Source organism: Pongo pygmaeus, chromosome 11, assembly GCF_028885625.2.
Source record: "Pongo pygmaeus isolate AG05252 chromosome 11, NHGRI_mPonPyg2-v2.0_pri, whole genome shotgun sequence".
NCBI classification, from domain to species: domain Eukaryota; kingdom Metazoa; phylum Chordata; class Mammalia; order Primates; family Hominidae; genus Pongo; species Pongo pygmaeus.
Genome location: NC_072384.2, coordinates 37,352,110 through 37,376,135, shown reverse-complemented (window position 1 = coordinate 37,376,135; position 24,026 = coordinate 37,352,110). Strand labels below are relative to the sequence as shown.

Genomic DNA, 24,026 nt, shown 5'->3' with positions numbered 1-24,026 from the left:
CACTGGCTGCTCTCCTAGAGTTGCTCCTTCCAATATTTAGTTGCAGATTCAATAGCAGGTTGGCACAACAGCTGCCTGAAGCACCCATCCATATGAGCTGCCAAACCATCAGCTGAGGATTTAAAACATCACTGGCTACAGAATAAGGTAGAGAAAATTAAGTTTCTCAGAAAGGAAAGGACATTGTGTACTAGATGAGATTTGCAGATCTAGGCAACAGAAGCTAGCTTAGGACAATTAAACAGAAAAGGAATTTATTACATATATTTAGCAAATCACAGAATTATTAAAAGAAAGTTGGAGGCTAAGTGTTCAAGGTAATGCCTTTAAACCACACTGTGAAACTGGTCTGGTAAGAAAACTGCACACTGACTAGAAAATACAGTTTGTACCACCACTATTTGTGCATCAAGAACTCACTACTTCTGAAAGCACTATTGCTTCCTTCATAATGCGCCTTTGACATAAGAAAAGCACCTTTGCAACTTCTGCAGCCACTGCAGACTTCGCATGCTGGATACTTCACTAATCTTGGCAACAAAAACAAAATGGATTATGTGTAATTCTTTCTTCCTCACACTGCTTGCTTTCTATCATATTTTGCAAAGTGTATTCACTTGGTGGAGTCTAGGTAACATGCCTGAATTCAAGCTGCAAGGAAGCTGGCAAAGCCATTTCTATGGCTTCTTTGTTGGAGTGGTGTTGGGAAAGTCTTAGTCAATCAGAAAACATGACAAATGTCTATATACTAATGATAACTTTGGAGGAGGAGTAAAACTCTTTAAAAACTTGACTAATGATATCACAAAATATAACGTGCTTCTGTTTCAAATTAATGGAGAGGTTTTGCTATGGTCTGAATGTTAGTGTTCCTCCCAAATTCAATATACTGAAACCTAATCACCAATATGATATATTAGGAGGCAAAGCCCTTGGGGGTGATTAGATTAGGTGATGGGCTTAATGCTCTTACACAAGAGGCTCCAGAGAGCATCCTTGCCCCTTTCACCACGTGAGAACACTGCAAGAAGGTGCCATCTATGAACCAGAAAGCAAACCCTCACCAGACACTGCATCTTCTGGCTCCTTGATCTTGGACTTCCCAGTCTCCAGAACTGTGAGAAATATATTTTTGTTTTTCATAAGACACCCAGTTTATGGCCTTTTTTTTTTTTATAGCAGTTCAAATGAACTAAGACATAAAACAGTTTTTCTTTTTTATTTTACATGAAAGTTTGGAGACAGAACTCAGAAAAAACATATGCAAGTCCAAGTATTTCCACTATGAGCTTCTTTTATTCAACATTCCCAAAACAGTGCTCTGCTTCTCTTTTCAGTGCTGAGCATATATGAAAAGCAATTTGTTTTTTGTTTGTTTGTTTGTTTTCTTGAGACAGTCTCGCTTTGTCACCCAGGCTGGAGTGCAGTGGCACCATCTCAGCTCAATGCAACCTCTGTCTCCTGGATTCAAGCAATTCCCCTTCCTCAGCCTCCCTAGTAGCTGGGACTATAGGCGCATGCCAACATGCTTGGCTAATTTTTGTATTTTAGTAGAAGTGGAGTTTCACCATTTTGGCCGAGCTGGTCTCCAACTCCTGACCTCAAGTGATCTGCCTGCCTCAGCCTCCCAAAGTGCTGGGATTACAGGTGTGAGCCACCATGCCCAGCCCAAAATGTAAATTATTTTGAAGATGCATCTAGTTATTAGCCTACCTGGGGGACACCCTTGGTATTAACATTTAACCATGTGTCATAGTAAAGGTTCCCTCCTCTCCCAGAATGGACAGTATCAAGGACCCTTGTTCAATAAGTGGTGTCAGATATTGTCTGATAGTCAAAGCCTTCTAAAATCTGGACTAAATTACCACTTCATCTTCTGCTACATTTTCTCCCTCACCAGATGCCACAACGACACTGGACACTACAGGCTTTGCCCAAATATATTATTCTATTTGTCCCTCTCAGTTTTATAAATTCAGGCCTTGATGCCAAATACACTTTCAAGTTCTGGCTGTGCAATGTCATAGATAAGACATATTGGTCAAGATTTCCACCCTAAAATAAAAAACAGTAATATTATCAAGTAATTACACAGAAAATATTCGCCATTGTTATTATCTTTGTTTTTTCTTTTACTTCTCTCACTGTTGAAGTTCTACTTAACCTCCAAGTCAAAATGAAATACAGACGCTCCCAACAAATGAACTCCCCACTACTGCTTTCCACCCTCAACACCATGATGCTTGGTTTTCCACTTACTTCACCAATAACAGTTTCACACTGTCATCATCTCCGTTGCGGCCTTCTTTCTCTATAGAAGTCAGAGTTGGTTTCATCTTTGTATTCCCCACACAAAAATAAGTTGCTTATGTGGAGCAGAATTTCAGCAAATATTTGTTAGCTTGAGCTAAATAGTTATTATTTTGTCTCATACTCCTGCCCTTTGTTAATTAACCATAGAGAGGTTAAAGGATTTTAATGGAATATGGAGTTATTCCATCATATAACTTCTTTCTTTTTATAAAGGGTTTCTGGAGCCACATTGCAAACTTCTTAGGTGTAAGCTACACTTGAGTTGAATGCAGCACCAAAAAGCACTTCCAATCTCTTCTTCCCTTGAAAGATCACTGATGGATGCTGGTGGTATTAGTCTGTTCTCACACTGCTAAGAAAGACATACCTGAGACTGGGTAATTTATAAAGGAAAGAGGTTTAATTGACTCACAGTTCCACATGGCTGGGGAGGCCTCACAATTATAGCTGAAGACAAATGAGGAGCAAAGTCACTTCCTACGTGGTGGCAGGCAAGAGAGCTTGTGTAGGGGAACTGCTCTTTATAAAACCATCAGATCTCATGAGACTTATTCACTATCACGAGAACAGCATGAGAAAAACCTGCCCCCATGATTCAATTACCTCCCACCAGGTCCCTCCCAGGACATGTAGGGATTATGGGAGTTACAATTCAAGATGAGATTTGGGTGAGGAAACAGCCAAACTATATTATTCGTCTAGTGAAAAACTGCAGTGCTGGACATTATCAGCCAGATTCTTCAGTGACATTTTTTGGTAATAAAAACCCATTGGCTAAAGAAACTGAAACAGAAGGATTAGAAAGGCAGCTTCTCCATCTTTGGACATGGAAATCAAAGGGAAAGAGGATGGCTAACACTTTTCTAAACTTTCTCTAGGGGATTGATCTAATTTTATTTTAATTTGGAGAAATAAAGTGTGTCATCAAACTTGTATCCTAAACTTTTACATTTTTGACCACGTTTTTACTGTTAAGGCAGTTATGCATGTGTGCCTATATACACAAATAAGGTCTGGGGAAGACTGTGAAGCTGCAATGGGAAAATATGTAACAGTATAAAGTATAAGCATAGTGACTTAACCTGTTTGCAGATAATGTCAGCCTTACTTCAAAGCAAGTTCTAGTTGCTATTTAGTCTTCCATTGTCTTGAAGGATCTTTTGCAGGGAAGAATAACAGAATGTTTGACCTAGCAGGAACTTGGAAATTGTACAGCACTTTCATATGACGTAGAAGTATCCTAAAGCCAGTGCAGAAGTGAGACCTGATAATGGTCACATGGAGTAAACAGCACCAGTGAGACTGGAATCGGATGTTTCTGTGCCACTTTGTTCTGATCAAAAGCTACCTATAGTAACTACTCAAAGATAGCATTCTTTGCTTTCTTCCTAAGCATCAGGCCTGCTTTATTTCAAGCTGTTTCCTTTGCAAAATTATTACTTTGCAAATATTAGCAGCTGTGTTGGAAAACAACACAATTTCAGTGTTCTCTATGATATGAAAAGAGAAGGAAAGCTTTGCAAATATTTTTCTAAATATAAGTAGTCCTAACTATGGGGCTAATCATTTTCCTGTTACCTTTATCCTCACTCTTAGTCTAAAAGTATATGCTGTTGAAAAACTTGTTCTGACCAGTCCTTTTTTTTTTTTTTTTTTTTTTTTTTTTTTTTTTTTTTTGGATAGCAGCACTTTTCTTCGCATCTCTTTAACTTTGGGCATCTGCAGGTCCTGCTTTGGCTTTGTTCCTAATTACTATATTATTAGCTGATTTTCATCTGTTCTTGGCCATTTAGCCTACGTGGACTTGTTTTCTCTGCCCTACTAATTAGGAGTTGAGCAGTGGGGTAGCCAAAACAAGTCTGCCCAGATTCAAGAGATAACCTCATTCGGTATCAGTTTTCTCATTTCAACAAACTAGGGCTTCTTACATTTTGATACATTCCCTTTCAATCCTAATCCACTATTTAATAAAGTTCCCAAATTAACAACCCTGGGTCCATGTGGCTTATCCAAGAGAGCCCTGTGAGCTCCTGGTAATCCAGTCTCAGAGGCAGAGTATGGGCTTGGGCTGCTTCCTGAGAAGCTGTATCTAGTTTTAAGCTTCTGTGTTTGGCAGCTTCACTTGGAGAGAATTTACTAATAACTCAGAATGTAGTTTCCTCTGGGTGCCTCTGAGTGTGTGTAGGTTTTACATACCACAAGAGAATGAAACTATTGAAAAAGTTGAGCTTTACTGTACTAAATAGGAAACTCACACTGGATGGAAAAGAAACTTAGACTCTTTGAATTGTTCCCATTAAATCTGAAAAGTCCTAATTAATTCTCTTCAGCGGTCTGCATTTCCAACCATTTATGGATTACAGTGGAACAGGGAAAACAGGGCCTATGAGGAGCCCCCACATGGTTGAATGCTCATCTGTTGCTGTCTTGAAATTCTAAAAGCTGTAGTCTTTGAAGGTATGTTTTGAATGTCAACCTTGAAGCATGTGATTGAACAAAGGATGTATATGGAAAAAAGGTAAATGCCTTCCCCTGTAATGACACTGTTGTCCAGCTTTTTGAACAAGGCTCTCCCTTTTTCATCACTGTCCTGAGTAAGAATGAGGCATATGTCACAGAGTCCCTACTTCAGCATGGCCATTTGTACCCACATATGGCCCCGTAACTTTCTGTCCTGGCTTGCATCCTACTTATACATCACCTCAGTGACTCAAGTTCTCTTTTTCTCTCCTTCACTAGCAGTTATTTAAAACTATTTATTTAGCACTCGCTCTATGCCAAACACCATACCCAGGACTTCACCCACATCACTCATGGAATCACCATGGTGGCTCTCTGGGATCAGTGTTCTCATTATTCCCATTTTATAGGGGAGGAAATTGGAATTTAGGTTAATAACTTGCCCTGAGTCACATGGTAAGTGTTCGAATGAGGATCTGTTAGGATCTGAATCCTAACAGACTAAAGTCAGAGCCAACGCCCTAGAAACATGAATACAGGAAAAACAACATTTTAAAAACTGCCCAGCTCAAGAACATGATCTGAATATTACACTCTAACTAATTCACCCCATGATTTCGTCAGTGGTCTTTTAACATTTTATTGATTTATTTTTGCTTCTTTAAAAAAGTGTCTTCAATATAGTAGTATATTAGATTGTGATCTACTAAAATCCATCTTAACGAGGCATCAATGAGGGAATGATAGCTGTGATAATAGTAATAATAATGACCATCTACTTTCTCTCATTTCATTTTCATTATTTAAAAAAGGAGTAGCTGAGTAACCTGTTTTTCTGCGTAAGGTCGTTAGATCAAAATTGCACTTTCATTCACTTTTTATTATTTGTGTTTCCTGATCTCTCTTTGTGTCTCTCTCAGTCTGAGACTAGGTTTAGGAAAATGTGTGTGGCACAAGCGGCAAGTTCAAAATCTGTAGGTTTCAATTTATAGAACCTGATTCCATAAAAGGACATGTGGTCTCCATACCAATCCTGCAAATATTTCCAAAAACTCCTCTTTATATAATTCACCGTTTATGTCCAAGAACAATCCAAAAGACTTGCTGCAAGACACTGTCTCCCTCGACTGCCACGTGGGTCATTGCAAATCCTGATCTTCGATGATATTTCAGTCTGAAAAGAGGGAGAGTGGCTCACTTTCATGTCATTCCTCATCTTCTTCTATGGCTACTAAGTCAAAATCACAATGATACACATTGTATTATGTTTTCCCCAAAATCCATGTGTTAAAGCTCTAACTCACAGTGACTTACTGTGAGTCACTGTGCAGTCGCAAATGTGTAGCGCATTTGGATATAGGGCCTTTAAAGAAGTCATTAAGTTAAAATGACAGCATTAGGATGTGCCTTATTCCAATAAGACTGGTGTTTTTAGAAGAAGAGGAGATTCAGCACACAGACACATCAGGGATGTACGTGCACAGAGGGACGACCATGTGAAAAGACAGCAAGAGGACAGCCACCTGGATGCCAAGGAGAGAGGCCTCAGAGGAAACCTAACCTGCTGCCATCTTGGTCTTAAACTTGCAGCCTCCAGAACTGTTAGAAAACAAATTTCTGGGTTGTTTGTTTGTTTGTTTGTTTTGAGATGGAGTCTCACTCTGTCACCCGGGCTGGAGTGCAGTGATGTGATCTCAGCTCACTGCAACCTCTGCCCCCTGTGTTCAAGTGATTCTCCTGCCTCAGCCTCTCGAGTGGCTGGGATTACAGGCACCTGCCACCATGCCTGGCTAATTTTTGTATTTTTAGTAGAGATGCGGTTTCATCATCTTGGCCAGACTTGTCTTGAGCTCCTAACCTCGTGATCCACTCACCTCGGCCTCCCAAACTGCTGGGATTACAGGTGTGAGCCACCACGCCCGGCCACATTTCTGTTCTTAAACCACCCTGTCTGTGGTATTATGTTACAGCAGGCTTAGCTGACTAACACAGGATTCTTCTCATTTGCAGGCAAACACATTCTTAAACTGCTCATCTTGTTCCCTGTCCCTTCCAGCCATTGTCTAATATTTTGAACCCTTCTTCACAGTTAACTTCTTAAATCATTTATGTAGTCATCCTTGACTTTTTCCATCACTCATACTTAACATCCAGTTTGTTAGTAAATTACATTACCTTTAGCTTTAAAATATTTTCAGATTTTGATTTTTTTTCTCACCATTTGACTACTACCATCTGGTGCAAACTGCTATTATCTCTTACCTGGATGACAACGATAGCCCCCAACGGCTCTCTCTGCTTCTACCCGGTCCACCTTGCAGCAGCTTCTGATGAAAACCTACCAATTACCTTGCAACTTAGAGGAAAAGACTGTCTTTGAAAAAAGATTTCCAAAGCCAGACATGATCTATCCTACCACCCCTTTCACCACGCTGACCTCACCTGCTACCCCTTTTTACTTCATGCATTCTACTCAAGCCACGCTGGTTGTTCATTGTTGTTTCTTATCAATGCTATTCATGAAGCCACTTCAGGTCTCTTGTATGTACTGCCTCTTCTGCCTGGAATGTACTCTTCACAGATTTTATATATATATATATATATATATATATATATATATACTTTAAGTTCTAGGGTAAACGTGTGCAGCATGCAGGTTTGTTACATATGTATACATGTGCCATGTTGGTTTGCTGCACCCATCAACTCGTCATTTACATTAGGTAGTTCTCCCAATGCTATCCCTCCCCCATCCCCCACCCCCCGACAGGCCCCGGTGTGTGATGTTCCCCACCTTGTGTCCAAGTGTTCTCATTGTTCAATTCCCACCTAGGAGTGAGAAAATGCAGTGTTTGGTCTTCTGTCCTTGCAATAGTTTGCTCAGAATGATAGTTTCCAGCTTCATCCATGTCTCTACAGAGGACATGAGCTCATCCTTTTTTATGGCTGCATAGTATTCCATGGTGTACATGTGCCACATTTTCTTAGTCCAGTCTGTCATTGATGAAAATTTGGGTTAGTTCCAAGTCTTTGCTATTGTCTTCACAGATATTTTCATGGGGCATGCTCTCTCTCATTTTCTACAGGTCTGTGCTCCGACACCTCATCATGAGAGAGGACTTCCCTGACCAACTTCTCTGACCTCCCTAGATAAGACAACAACCATATCCACTCAGCACTCCTTTAAGTCCCTTTAAGTCTTGCTTAATGTCGCATTATTCTTTCCAGCTGACATATCACATATTTCTTCCCTCTACGACAGAAGTAACTTAAGACACTGTCAATTGACTGCTCAGTCCCAGCATCTGTAGCAGTGCCTGGAATGTAGTAGGTCTCAATAACTCTTTCCTAAAAAACAGCTCCACTTTATTATTTCCCTTTTATTATCATATTTATTCCAAACTGGTTTTTCCTCTTGTCTTCTGAATTTTCTCTTATCAGGGTCTTCAGTGACTTCTGTTCTGCTAAATCCTCAACTAACTTTACCTCTCAGATGGTTTTGTCAGAATAAAAAACTACCCTCCTTTTGAATCACTCTCTCTTCCTAGCATCTGTGATTTTTCTTCTGTGCTGCTGGCCACTCCTCACTTTCTCCTCCTATGCAACCCTGAAGCTGTGTAGTTCTTCAGAGATCTCACCAGAGTCCTCCTCTCTTCTCACCCTTCAGTTTCTCTCCAGGTGATCTCATCCCTCCCAAGGCTTTAAATACCATGGGATGTTAAAGTCAGGAAATCTATTTTCTCGCTCAGCATTATCTTCTGAGCTTTAGGCGGATGCTGTCATTAAGAATCTAGGTGTGATGTGTGGAAACTAAGTGGCAAACCTATTTGTCCTTGAGTGTTACTTCCCTCAGAAAACATTTGATTGCTTAACTTGGAAAGCTGGGAGTCTCTTCCCTTTCCCTTACTTCTCAGATTCAATTCACTAGCAAGTCCCTGTCCATTCCACTGTTGAACCGTACCTTGTGTTTCCGCTGCCTTCTCTTCATCTCCTTTATCACACCCAAACCACCATCATTCCCTGCCTGAACCACTGCAACACCCATCTAAATGGTGTTTCTGCTTCTACTTTTGTCTTCTTTTAATCTGTTCTCTATGCAGTCACCAGTATAATCATATGATCATGCCACTTCCTTGCTTAAAATACTTCAAGTGACCCGCATTGCAATTAGGTTCTTAAGTCCATCATGATCTGGCCTCTAGCTATTTCTTTTGCATGACATCTCATATCTCCTGCTTCCACTCATCATCCTACATATGCTCGAACTCATAAATAGCTCTTATTTATTGAGCACCTATTATGTACATTGTGGTAGTTATTTAACCTATTTACCGTATCATTTTCACATTATGCAAAATGAGCATTAATGTCCCTAAATTTTAACTGAGAAAGTTGAATTCCAAGGAAATTAATCATGAAACTGAAATCATATTTGTTAAATAGATGAATAAATGAATGAATGAATTTGACCAAGACCACACAGCTGGATGTTGCAGATTTTGTTCACCACACAGGTTTATTAGGATGATACACAGGCCAATTTTTCAAAGCATAAAGTACTAAAATATAAATTTTAAAATCATATTACTGTTTGAAGTTTGTGTTACCCTGTATTAAAAAGGCACTCCTGCTGGGTAAGAAATAGACAACTAAAAGGCTGAGTTCTCAACATTAAAGAGCTTATTTTCTCACTAGGCAGGCAGGGCTTACATACATTGAACTCATAAGGAACAATAAAACGTGTCATTTAAAAATCCCTGGGCGAACAACTGGAAAAAGTCCTGTTTTGCATGCTGTTGCAGAAGGACACAAATAAAGAAAGGGGAACCCAGCCGATGAACACAATCAATTAAGTCAACCAATGTCATGACACATTGTAGACAGTCTCTGACATACAATGTAAAAGCCCCTAGAATTTAGCCCTGAGCACATAACCACCAAGAGTGTGTCAAATCTGAGCTTACCAAATAGTACCTAACAAATGAGGTCTCTGCTGACAATATGTCCACCCCACTCCTACAACTGCCCACTCCATTAACCTCCATACTCTTTAACCTGATGTATTCTCTTTCTTCTCACCACCTGACACCATCTAATTATCTGCTTGTCATCTGCTTGTTGTGTCTCTGGTCTGTAACAGGGGCTAGAACTTGGCAGTTGCTGGAGAAATAATGTGTTACCTGCGTGAATCATGAAGCACTAGATTGAACTGAATCCAGTCCTTAACTGAGGGACTCAGAGATTAGGATGGTCACTGTAACAATTATGGATTCTACTGTTACCCCTTCTTGACTGCAAAATACTGCCTAATTTTCTGCTCTCAGTTTTCAGGATGGGTTTCCCTTCCTTCTTAGCACATCTTATAATAGGGAAAGCTGCAGCCCCATCCACTCATTGTCCCCAGAGAATATGACCAGAGGCACAGGCCAGGCCCTCTTTAAAGACCCTCTGAGAGCTTCCCTGGGTAACTGTCTGGTGTCTCAGTGGCCTCACTTCCTTTGCTGCTGGCTCCAACCCAGAAGATCACCAGCTCATCTCCAAATGTGCTATTTATGATGATTCATCCAGAGACAGCCTTCCAGAACCCAAGGCCCCGCACCGGCTCCATTCAGCTGAGACAATGTGCCCAAAAGCTACTGCAGGTTTCACTAAATTAAGGAGCAAATGTCAGACTTCCCTCGCATTATCAGACACACATTTTACATGGCCTCTTTATTGGGTTTTTATATCTTGAGGGGGTCTTAATAGGATGAAAGGGAGGCTTGCTAGGTGCAAATGAGTGCCATTCGACTATTTAAAGGCACATTTAATTAAACTGGATTCATTGCCTGCATGGGGCAAGTTAAATGAAAACTAAATAGATGGAGTATGATTACATATTACTAAGAAGAGAGACAGCTCTGGAGACCAAATTCTTTTAACACAACATTAAGCTGAGCTCATTTCATATGCACAGTTTAGCACTGGCCTATAAGGAGAACGTGTTTTGAGAAAATCAGCAGAATGGTTATGAGCTCTAAACAGCTTTTAATAAAATGCAATGTTTCAGGGAAGGAGCAGCTTCTAAGCTTCACTTAAATATGCTAATTAAAGAAAATGAAGTTTCCCACTGATTCCAGGTTCCCTTTGTGTTCCCTCTATTTTTTATGTTCATCGCACCCAGGCTACTTTCTACCTTATTTTGTAAGCTCCCAGAAATGCTCCAGATTCCTTATTAAAAAGGTATCAGTGCTCACTGTGAGTTGGGAAGAGAAGAAAATAAACCCAAGTCTGCCAAATTGGTGACTTTATTCAAATTGACTCTCTGGGTCTGGGCGTCCATAGACTGAAATAATCCTCAGCTTCTAGCTAGAATCAAGACTATTTTGACAAATGGACCTCACTGAGTTTAGCAATAATAATAAAAGTAGTTTCCATCTGTTGAGTCTTTGTACTGGGACAGGTGCTTTATAGACATCACCTAATTTGATTCCCACCATCACCCGGGAAGATAGGTATTGATATCTCATTCCACAGAAACAGAAAGGACAAGGCTATTTGCTCAGGGTTACACAAACAGTCATTGGTGTTGTTGGGATTTAAACTCAGGTCTGACAAGCTGCAAAATCCCTGCTCCCTCACTGGCAACAATATCTGCCCTGATCCCATCCAGGGAGTCGTATCCCCAGGGAGGGGGTGGTATTTTAAAAGCATGTAAAAATAGTCAACATAATTTTGTATCACAAAAGAGGAGAAAAAAGGAAAACTTACACTGAATTTCAAAGCATGAACCCTTTTAAAGTAATCTTCTTGGCTGCTGGTCCACAGGTTAAAAAAAAAAAACAAGTTGAAACATAATTGATCTGATTTATCCATCCCCAAGTTACAATCTTCTGCCGTGGCCCCTCCATTCCTCTTTCTTCTGATAGCAATGTCTTGGTGTTACTGTGGAGTCAGCATTCCCCTACTTTTGGTCCATGTGGCCTAAGCTGTATTTACCCTACCCTTTAGTTTCATGAGTTCGCACATGCCCCTGTCCTGGGCAACACGTCCCAAATTGGTTCACAAGTCCCACTCCAAGAAATGATCTCCAGCCCCAGTGCTTTTGTCTGGAGCTACTGAGAGAGAGATCCTCCCTGTAGCTGCTAAGCGGATAGGATACATTCTCTTAGTGGTCCTCTTGGCACCACTCTCAGGCAAGGTGAGAACTTGCCTGAGAATGAAGCCCAGCTGAGAGACGGAAAGGTACATAAGCCCAGTGATATTGTTTGAGAGCTGAACCCAGGCACACATGAAATCAAATATCTGCACATGGACTTTCTAGTTCATTACCCAATCAGCTCCATTTTGTTTTCAAGCTAATAGGAACCAGTTTTCTGTCACAGGCATCTGGAAAATATGGCTCCCAACCTCACCAATTTTACACTCGTAGAGTCTGAAGCCCAGTGAGGGAGAGTAGAATTTCTTAAAATTTTTGCCACTAATTAGTGACATCTTTAAGCTAATAATCTAGAACCCCCTCCTCTCCAGCCAGATTTGTTTCCTTTACTACAACCTGCTAGGCCATTGCTTCTCAAAGTCCGATCACCAGACCAGCACCATCAGCATCATTTGCAACTTGCTAGAAATGCAGACTCTAAAACCCCCATCCAAGACCTACTGAATCAGAATCTCTGGGAGTAGGACTAGCAATTTGTGTTCTAAAAAGTTCTTCAGTTGACTCTAATGCCTGCTGAAGTTTGAGAACCCCTGCTCTAGATCAATGTTTTTCCAAGTTTTGAATCCTCATCACAAGAAAACATTTTCCCTCCACCATTTCTGCTCAAATTTTCTGTAATTCCTGAAGCTCGATTTTAGGGTGAGATATTCACTAATCTCTACATAAAAAGGGACCTTTTGAATATTTGCAGAATTAGAAGGGAGAAGTGGGGTTGGGGAATGCACACCAATGGAGATCTGCCTTGGGAAATCTCAGGGCCTGTCCCAGCCCTCCTCCAAATCCAAATGTGGATGTAGACACGAGAAGAGGCAGCAACTCTTTAAGGGAGCTCAAGATCTGAAGCTTTGATGTCTAGAAATGGTGTAGGAAGCTAGTTGTTAATATATTCCCCTCAAACATGGGGAATGCAGCAGGGCTACTTCATGGCAAATGTATGAAAAACTGCACATGTTATGGAACCTGAAACTCTCCTTGCTGCATGCTCAGCTATCCTTCCGTGGGGAAATTCAGTCTTCTCCAAAGATAATTGTATCTATTATACCTGTGTACTCTGAGGCCTCAGAGCTTTGGCGTTCTAACTTCCTAGGATGGATTTCAGGAGACAAAACTGTGTTCAACAAGAAAAGGGATCATCTGCAGGGGAAAGATTTGGGGGCAAGCTGATTTCACAGCCGTCCTAGGAACACTAGGAACTGCTTCTGCATCTTTGCAATGGTTAGTCATAGTTATGATTCCTGAATGCACCACAACCTTAACTCAGGCTATTTCCAACAATTTCTACTTATTATTTTATAAGATCAACTATCCTTTTCCTTGTAAAACTATTTCTGTCTTCCTTGACATTCTTCATTTTGTGTGTGTTACCATTGATTCTTATGCATGATTTTGTTACATGTATCACATTAATATTAGGAATAATTCAACACTAAGAATAATTTTTATAATAATAGATAATACATTTTATACTTGTTATTATCTATTTTGGGGCAGCCAGGGAGCTCACCATCTTGAGAAATTAATAACAGCTGCCATAAATCCAATACCTGACATAAACCAGGTGCAGTGCCTAATGAGTTACAGACATTATCATAGGTGAGGAAATTGAGGCACAGAGTTTGTCGCTTGTCCAAGGTTGTATAGCTGGTGAGTGTTGGAGCCAGGACTGAACCCCAGGACTGAACCCCAGTCTTAACCCCAGTAATTTGTCATATAATGACAAAATTATTCTTGCCATTATATCTATCTGCCTCTCTCATTCATTCATTCATTTAACCTACACTTAAGCCGCTTCAGGAGAGCCTTCTCCTTACTGCTTCCACAGTGTGGCTAGGCATGTGGACATCCTGAGGGAATACGCTTCAGGGATTTCTGACTTCCACAAGCTCACAGAATGGTAAAGAGAAAGGCCCCAGTACTGCAAAAAAAAATAAATAGGCAAATACAATCCGGTAATGATAAGGGGCTCTTGTCTTGGATCTTCATAGTACTGCTCTTCTACAGACTGCAAACCTCTCAGTACATCAGCAGTGAAATCATAAAAAGATTGTTATTGTTTCGCTGTTTTTTGTTTTTGTTTTTGTTTTTTTCATACAGAAACAAAGCTCATGACTTTGCAACATCTTCAGGCTCCAAGGAAGATCAAATTAAGCAGGTTATCTTGGTACTGTCCATTATCCCAGGCCTGCTTGCCTATCCCAGCTCTAATTGCCAGCTTTCCTGGGCAGAAATAATTCCAAGCTGCATGCTCTGCACTTTCTCCTCCTTTTTAATATCATCAGATTTGAAATAGACATACGCGGCAGCAGAGTTGCTGGAAGTATTATAGAAGCCCAGTAGGAGATATTTGCATATTTATGAAAATAGTTTACCTTCTGCTATGACAATAACAAATGTTCACAGTCTCAGCAATTTGCCCACTTTATTTGAGGAAAACCAGGAGTGCATTAACAATTTAGGAAGGGCTTTTGAGGGGTGGTTACACCACTATCTTATTTTCCTTGAAGTTATCATTTCAAGAGGGTACTTTTTGGGTGCAATTTCTAATGCAAGGAATGACCATCTTCTGACAGTGATAAACAGGGAAACTTTTTCAATCATCCCCAAAATGTGCCGAGAGTTTAGGTCAGACAGTGACAAACTTAGTGTTACAGTTTATACTAGGAATTCATACCCAACAAATGTAACTTTTGCCTATTTTTTTGATAACTACTTACGATTGACTCGTTGGTCTCTTGAATTGTTTTCAGCTTTCTAAAAATATTTCTGGTGATGTTAAGCAAAGAAGGATGCCAGTCTGACTCAGCAATAGTTAACTCGTAACCTTTCTCTAGAAAGAGAATGAGGATGTCAGAAAAAAAATATTTTCAAGAAGAAAGATGACTACGGTGCCTTTAATGACACTAAATCTCTGTCTAGCAGCCAATATTTGTATAAGACTATTCTAGCTACAAGAACAGTTTACTGTAATTTTAAATTGGCCTAAAATAAATGAGACCCAGGTGGAAGAAGCTGAATGGTATATTAGAAAGAGCAAAAGTTTTGAGGTTAGACAGACTTGGACACAAATCCCCACTGACTCACTTACTTGTAGTGGCCTTCTGGAAAACATTTTAACCTTTTTGAGCTCCCATTTTGTGAGCTGTAAAATGGAGATAACCTTGCCTAGGGTTTCATAAGCTTGAGCTGACAAAAAGAACCTCTAGTTCTGAGCACATAGTGCTGGTAGAATGTGAATAGGTGCTCAGTAACCTCTCTCACAGAGTATGTGTTCCATGTTTTACTATTATTTGTGTTATAGTTATTGTACAGTTTAAATGCTGTTACTTATATTAGTTTTTTGTGGCTGCTGTGACAAATCACCACACACTTGGTGGCTTACAGTAACAAAAGTTTTTTTCTCTTAGAGCTCTAGAGGCCAGATGTCTGAGACTAAGATGTTGGCAAGTCTGTGCTCCCTCCGAAGGCTCTAGTGAAGAGACTTTTCTTGCTCTTCAAGCTTCTGGTCACTCCATATGTTCCTCAGCTTGTGGCTGCAGAGCTCTAATCTCTGTCTTTGTCTTCCTGTGCCTTTCTTCTGTTTGTCTTCTCTTGTTTTGTCTGTTTTAGAGACACTGGTCATTGGATTTAAGGCACACCCAGATAACCCAGGCTGATATCATCTTGAAATTCTTTACTTAATGACATCCTCAAAGATTCTTTTTCCAAATAAGGGCACATTCACAAGTTCTGGAGATTAAGACATGGACATATTTTTTTGAGAAGCACCATTTAGTCCACCACACTAATATATTGTGAAACTACCATGAGCCAACTTTCACAAGATGATTTATTTCAGTTGCTTAGCTTTTAAAAAAAAACATTTGCACCATTATTAAGATGAAGAAAATACCATCTAACTCAAAATATTTCAGAGATTAAACAAGAATTGAGAGCTTTGGGGTTTGTTGTAATAAGAACCTTATTACTTGGTATAAACTTTGATAATTTATAGCCCCACTGTCCATAGTATCTTTAACTCAGGGGATGTTTGATACTCGCCTCACACCTTTGGTTTGTTGTCTCTTGATCTTGGGATTCTCAGGCCTGTCATGAATTTTGCTCCCTGATAAGTAGCTGGATGGGTGCTGGGATTTAGACAAAAGTACAGTCATTTTCAAATCTCACTTTAAATAAATACATCGAATCTATATTTTAATCTTTCCTTTGCCTTTAAAAATAAACCAATGTAGATAGAACTTTCTGACACCCTTATAAGCTAGTTTGAGATCACTCAACTCATTTGCATGGATGACCTCTACTTGAACTCATTTCTCTGGAAATAAAAGTTTAGTTAACTACTAATTCAACTTAGAAAGTAATTGGAAGACTTCAGCAAATGAGGAAAATTCTCATTTTATAGGGACTGGGGACTTAATTCAAATGAAAAGACCTTCATTGATGACATGAGTTAATTGTGCAGTTAACATAAAATAACCCTACCTAGAATTATAAAGACTCTGAAAGTATCAATTTGCAGGTATCAATGATTAAAAGATTCTTTAACAGAATATCACATTTGTTGAATTTTCTGCATATTGTATATTAAAGAAGACAGTCAGTGACCACTAGTAAGTCTAATACTTTATATAATTTCATTTGATAGAACCCTATTACAACCTCAAAATCTAGATATAGTGTTTCTTCAGTTTCCAAGACACTATACTCTCTTTTTTGCTGAATCCTTAACTTCTACCTCTAAATGTCAGAGACCTCATGGCTCAGCCGTAAACCCTCCTATCTAGTTACATGCCTCCTTGGAAATTCCATCCATTCCTTTGGCTATTAATACTATTCACGCGCTACTAATGCCCAAATACTCTCTCTCTCTAAGGTTGAGTCCTATATCAGTCTACCTATTTGATGTTATTACTTGGATACCTCATAGTCATGTCAAAAGTAACCTGCTGAAAATTAATTCTCTTTTAGGTTGGGTTCCCTAAAAGCAGAGGATCAGACAAGAATTCTCAAGTAACTTATGACGTTGAAATTGATTTAGTGATAGTCAAGTGATTTATTTAATTAGTGCTCTCAGAAGGGGAGTGAGAAAAACAGGAGAGGGCTGGGCAAAAATGAAAGTGAGTCTAGCTTCAACATGATCCCATACAGAAGCTCTGGAATGCAAATTGTGCACTAAGCTGGTCCCACCTTGAGGCAAGGAAGGAGACTGGCCTTTTGTTACCACATGTCAGTTCCAGCTTCCTCAGGATTGACAGATTGTAAGACCTGACTTCCCCAACACTGCAACTACTGTCTTGCTGGGGAAAAGCTCCAGAGAAGGTGGCAGCTGTGAGCAACTAGCATCGAACACTCATAGCAGATGGGAAATGGGCAAATCTGCCAAGAAAGAAGGCAAGAACAGGGCACCAATAACATCCACTATAGCTTCTTAATTAATCCCACACTACATGGTCAAAGTTCTACCTACCGATTCTCCCTGATATCCACCATCTCTCTGTTTCTTCTCCCAATAACCTAGTGATGCAGGATTTTTCTCAGTCACTTTGTCAGCCGGGGACCTCCACAGCCAGTGACATCCTCACCTGGGCCTTGCTCAGTTCTGGGCCTGCTACAGGAGGCGCCCCATTCACTTGGCCTCCTGGGCCACACCTGGCTTGCACGCCAGCCTGGATCCTGCACTCGCCACAGGTTCTGTGCTTAGCCTATGGCTAGGCTGGGCCTGCCCCAGCCCACTTGTGTTACAGCTTGTACCCACGTTGGTGGTTCCCAAGTTCTTGTCCTGCATCCAAGAAGAATAAGGTTATGTTGACAATCAAAGGGTGAGGAGGGCAGAGAAGAATTCTATTGAGTGACAGAACAGCTCTCAGTTCCTCACAAGCTGAGGAATGTACGGAGTGACCAGAAGCTGGAAGAGCAAGAAAAGGCTCTCCATTAGAGCCTTCAGAGGGAGCACAGACCTGCCAGCATCTGCAAGGGTGGTCTCCCTCCCAGTGTAGCTGGGTCCAGGGCTTTTATGAGCTCAGAATGGGGAGTATGTGCTGATTGGTTTGTGAGTATGCAAAAAAGGTTAAAACAAAGGCACCACTGAAAGGTGGGCACAACAGTGTAGAAAACCAATTAGGGAAGGGTAGGTATATGTAAAATAGGTGAAGGGTGAGGATCAATCAGAAGAAAGCTGCCAAATGGGAAAAGAGACTCTCAATCCAGACCATGGATTTGACTCGTAGCTTGGCTTCCAGGCTTTAAACTGTCTCGGCTTGAAGGTAGGGTTTCATGGGGGACCCGCCCCTGTCTGCCTTCTGCCACTATCTCTAGGCCAAGCTACTACCATGTCTTATTTCAACTAGTAAAATGCTTCCAACACATGCCGCTATGTCCACCTTACTCATCAGCAATACATTGACCTCAGAAAAGCCAGGATTATTATTTTTTAAACACAAATCTGGTGGCTCCAAATGCTTTAATGTCTTCTTATTGCCTTTATAACTAATTTCAAAACCAAGGCCAAGATCTCAGAGCCACTGTGGCATTAGACCCCTGACTCCAATGCACTCTCCAATGATCTCTCCCTCTGATATACTATGCATCTGATGCTTCTGGTACTTTGGTCCATTCCTATATCATTAGAAGCTTCTGCCTTGTGACCTTCACTCATGTTATTTCCACTAATGAGATGAGAATACTATTTTTTTTTTTGAGATAGAGTCTCACTCTGTCACCCAGACTGGAGTGTAGTGGTGCGATCTCAGCTCATTGCAACCCCTGCCTCCTGGGTTTAAGTGATTCTCCTGCCTCAGCCTCTCAAGTAGCTGGAATTACAAGTGCATGCCACCACGCCCAGCTGATTTTGGTATTTTTAGTAGAGATAAGGTTTCACTATGTTGGCCAGGCTGGTCTCAAACTGCTGACCTCAGGTGATCCACCCACCTTGGCCTCCCAAAGCGCTGAGATTGCAGGCATGCGCCACCGTGTTCAGCTGAGAATGTTTTTTCTAAGTCTCTGTTTATTTTGTTTGTTCTCATCACTCAGGTCTCAGGTTCAAGGACAATTGCCTGAAAGAGACCTCTTCTGATCTCACCTTGTTCACAACAGTAATCACAATCTACAAGGTTATTTGTTCTCTGAAAAACCTAACTACTGAATGAGCTGGATTTGGTGTATGAAAGCAGAAAACAATTTTCTATTAACCTTGATCTCTTGACTCATTATCCTCCACACTGGGTAATCCCATTGCTTCTTCAGCTTCTCTCAGATATTAAAATTACAATCCAGTGAAACATCCACACTTTTAATATCTTTGACTTATACTATTTAAAGCTTTTTATCTCCCCCAGCTTGGATCTGCCTTGGGCTGGTAAAACGGCATTGAACAAGTAGGGCATGATCAACTTCTTTAGGATTCCCCTAAGCTTGTGTTCCTCTTCTGGCTGCACCCAGCTGTCAATGCTGAGACTTAACTAAATAAAAAGTAGCTGTAAAATAATCTGTTATTAGGTGGGAGATGTAATAGGCATACATGCTATTTTTGCAGGTGGATGACAATATATGAACAGTTCCATCCAGAAAGTCATGTGATTTTACTCAGTTTGCGATTCAGTTTGTGATTCTACTCAGATAGTGAGTCAAGAGATAAAGGTTAATCAAATAACTAATCAAAAGTAGTTCTTTCCCATCATTTAACTTTTTGTAAAAGAAGGTTTAATATTTACTTTTCTATTTGGGACCTACTGTAGGCAATTATAGCTTTCACAATATGATCCTTTAGAACTGTGGTTAATAGCTTAATAGCCCTTTTGAGAATTTCTGGATTCTTGAAAATCAGAGCCCCACTAATGCGAAGGAAGTTTGCCAACAACTGTGAACAGTGGAAGTGAATGGGAAACTGAGTGTTGGTGCCCAAGTCACAGACACAACCTCCCACCAAATGGGCTCCTTAGTGAGAGAGGGATGACCCCAGTGGGAACTGAAACAGCCTCAAAGCTGGAGGCCCTCCTCTCCCTCCCCTTCTGCACTATCCTAAGTTTCTGTCAGCCCTCCACAACAAAACCTCACCACCTTACCCCAAGCTGTTAAGAGTAAGCTTGGTTGTACTTCATATCTTGAAGATTCTTATAGGCATCTTCAGATCTTGTGGGGCAATTAACTTCTGACTGCTAGAAATGACCAAAGTCCCAACTTGTGTGCCTGTTCATGGAGCTGTTTACCTTCAGATCTGTTTCTCGAATTTCCCCCTGCTCTGCTATGTATCACAAAGGGTGGGGAAGCAGTGGAGGGAGAAGGCTAGCTGATGCCTGCAGACTGTGTTTTCCAGGATCCTATGCCAAGAAAGGTACTAATGGAAGATTGGATGGTGGTGGAAAGGAGGGAGAAATTCCCACTTCTGCATTTAGGGTGTGATTCCCAGAAGCCACTGTTTCTCCTCTGGGTCTCCAGAAAACCCTGTGATGAACTGCCCTGATTCCATTTTTCACCAGGTGACTGTCATCCCAGTGCTCCGGTAACAACACTCCCCTCTGGTCCCTTCAGACTTAGGGTAGGAGCTTCCTACCGTCACTTATTTCTGGTTTGCCTCCCTCTGTACTGGATGCTTTCTCAGTGTCCTCCCTGCATTCTATATAGCTGTGGAAACAATTCTCTGTGTTTGTTTTAACTCCTCAGAGTGGGTTCTGTTCTTCTAGTGGGACCCTGGCTGATCAAGGCTGACTTTAGAAAAGGTGGGTGGGGTGGGGCAGGGCAGTGCAGAGATGAACAAAAACCTATGACTATGGTATACAGAAGAATGAGCATGCTGCTAGAAATGAACAGGTCATGAGAAATGATTGAAAATCATTTTCAATTTTCAATCAAGACTGAAAATAAGATGTTGTTATCTCCCAAAATGCTGCATTGCAGGAAGGAAGGGAATTATTCACCACCACCTTACTGCTAGCGAACCATCATACCCAAGGCCTTAACACATCAAAACCACAGGCTTTCTTTCATGCAAGAGTACATTACTGGACTTCCCCTCAAAGAACTGCTTCGCTCTCAGCAGGAAAGCAAAGAGATCCTGTCGCTCAGGGAGTAGACAAGAGACCTTGTGATATTCAGGATGGGTGATGGGGATGCAAACTTCAAAATGGTTACTTGAAAGTGGTATTCCTAACACATTCTGTAACTATTAGTGAGTTCCTACCATGTGTTGTGTTGTTTTAGGTCCTGGGGATAGAGCCGTGAGCAAATAAAACAAAGTCCTGTCTTCAAAGAATGTATAATATGGCAGTGGAAGGATGGGAGAGACAGACAATAAACAAAATAAATAAATAACTTTTTTTTAATGGTGATATATGCTACAGAGAAAAATAGTGTAGGGAAGTGGATAGTAAGTGTTGAGAACAGGAGGCTGAAATTTTAAATACAAGGTCAGGGAGGGCCTCAGAGTGGCATTTAAGTAAAGAGCCGATGGAGGTGAAGAAGAGAGTCATGGGTTTTCTGGGTAAAGGACATTCAGGAAAAGAGGTGGAAAAGATTTAGCATCATTTTGGGATAGGATGTGAGAAATAGAAAGGACTCCAGGAAGAATTCAAGGTTTCTGACCAGTGCTTCTGGAAGAATGGCATCAGTTGAAATGGGGCAAAGATGAGAGAGAGGATATTTGCTTGGGGTCAGGACGATTAGAAGCTTAATATTTAGACACATTAAACTTGGTAAGCCTATTAGATATTTAACAGGGGATGTGACATAGGTAGTTGCTTCTATGAATCTAGAATTCATAGAAAGAGAGACAGAGAGAGAGAGAGAGATCTTAGAGTTGTCAGCATATCAAGAGTACTTAAACAGTATGTAAAGCCCCAAGAGAATGAAAGTGAGCATAAACAGGAAAATAAAGATTCCAAAATGAAGTCCTTGGTACTCCACCATTAAGAGGTCAGGGAGATGAGGGAAAGCTTGAAAAGAAGTTTTAGAGGTAGTGGCAAACGAGGTGTGAGGCAAAACATCAGGGGTGGGGGTGTCCTGAAAGTCAATTGAAGAATGTGTTTCAAGATAGAACATGTAAAATACTGCTGGTAGATGGAATAAGGTGAGCACCAAGGACTTACCACTGGATCTGAGGTCACTGATGGGGCTGCCAAGAGCAACATTAATGGAGTGGTGTGGAGAAAACATGGGGTGGAATCACGGAAGAATTAAGAAAGAAAATGAATCCCAGCAAGTATAGAAAACACTTTCCAGGAAAGTTTCTGTAAAGGGAAAGGCAGAAATAAATAGTGGCTCGAGAACGAAGTAGAGGTAAAAAGAAGGTAGAAGAATAAAAAGCAAGTTATTATGTTGGTGAAAAAGACTTAATAGAGAAGAGAAAATCATTGTTTGGGAAAAAGAGGGGATAATTGCTGCCATGATGTCTTCAGACAGCGCAGAGGAGTTGGAACTTGGTGCACAAGTAAAGACACTCACATCTGCTAGAAGCATGGACAGTGCATCTATGGTACTGTTAGAGGAGTTATTAAGAAGTTACTTTTGGCAGATAGAGAGGAAAACTTCTTCCTTGGGAAGTTTTTGTTTCTATTAAAGCAGCTCCAGAAATGTTTGTTGTCTAGCAGGAAAGCCCCAGCTGTTACATGGGCCATGCTGGCCATTAGAAACTGGGTCCACCCAAACATGGTAATTCCTGTAGTCTTCTTCTTGCCCTTGGCCCAACATGTGCCTGGCAACATGGCTGCCCCCATATATCCCCACGTGCGTAGAACATCATGGTGGCCTGCATTTACATATTAAAAAGCTAGAGTGGGAGGGCCAGATTTTTTTGCCGGCTACCGTGCCTAGTCAAACCAATACCCTGAGCCCTATGCAAATCAGACACTGCCTCCTCCAGCCTCCTCATATAAGCAGCCACTTTTCCACAGCACACAGAGTTTCCTCTTTCAGCTTTGGAGTTCCCCTCCCTCTGTCTCTGTATGGGAGAGCTTCCTCCTTCTTTCTTATTAAACTCTCTGCTCCTTAAAACCACTCCACGTGTGTCTGTCATTTTATCAAAATCGGCGTGAGACTAAGAACCCTAGTGTTCCTCCAGTCATCGGAACCATATCAGTACCAGAAGGAAAAGTAGAGTATAATAGGTACAGGTGCAGGCAAGCGAGTAGATGTGGCTGGAGTTTGCAGAAGTTCTTTTCTGGTTGCTTTTATTTTATCAGTAAAATATGTTGCTGAGAAGAAGGAACCAAGTCATCAACTAATAAGGATGGGGGAAGAGGTATTAAAGGTTTAAGGAAAGAACTATATGACATACTCCACTGGTAGAGTGGGAGAGAAATGGATATGGAAATATATTTTCCAGTTAACATTAAGAGCCCACTTGAGATTAGTGGTCATGAATTTAAAGTGAGGCCATTCATCATGGTTTTACGCTTTTCTTCAGTCGTATTCAGTTGCACAGTTGCAGGTATGGAGTAGACAAAGAGTTAGATTTAAGTAGGACTGTGTTTTTGCCTATGATGAAGTGAGAGAGTGACAAAAAATTCATGCAAGGGAGGGATTATAATTATTGGTCACCAGAATTTAAGCTGGATTAAAAGAGGATTGAATTGAAGGCAAGCCAGGAAAAGTGTAACATTGATATCACTGAGAAATTGTAGATTCTGATGAGGTCAAAGGGAGGTTGGAGAGGAGTTCCTGGAGGGAGTGGGCTGGAAACATCGCAGAATGTGATGCTGGGAATGGAAAATATGGAGGGCACATGGGTAGGGTAAGACAAGAGAGTAAATGTGAGCGAATGGCTGGAAAACATAGATGAGAGGAACATAGGAAGAGAGGCGGTCAGTGACTTAGAAGCCAGGATATTAGCAGGGTAACATTAGGTTGGAGGGAAATTGAAATCACCAAAAAGCAGGAGTGGTATAAAAAAGAGTGGCAATGAGCCAGGATCAAAAATCCTCAAAAATCAAGAGAAAATGGTCTCCAAGTATGAGTTAATAACAGAAACAAGGAGAACTGGTATTGGGAATAGCCTGATGACCTGAGATTCAAAGTTGATTTTTTCATGGAGAAAGAAGAGAACATAGGAAGGAAGTGACAATGAGGA

The 24,026-nt window shown here is 40.8% G+C and overlaps 1 long non-coding RNA gene across 3 annotated transcripts in view; it reads right to left on the bottom strand.

Moving 5' to 3' along the window:
* LOC129031331 (uncharacterized) overlaps positions 1 to 18,078 on the bottom strand; it is a 101,162-nt gene extending 83,084 nt beyond the window's left edge. For 2 of the 3 annotated variants that reach the window (XR_008501014.2, XR_010122794.1), the window contains exons 1-3: positions 17,436 to 18,078; positions 16,017 to 16,095; positions 14,686 to 14,798 (exon numbers count right to left, since the gene is read on the bottom strand). This is a non-coding gene — a long non-coding RNA (uncharacterized LOC129031331). Of the gene's footprint in view, positions 1 to 2,725; positions 2,891 to 14,685; positions 14,799 to 16,016; positions 16,096 to 17,435 lie in introns of those variants that run through there. The other variant, XR_008501013.2, reaches the window with a different exon arrangement.
* Between the last annotated feature and the right edge of the window lie 5,948 nt (positions 18,079 to 24,026).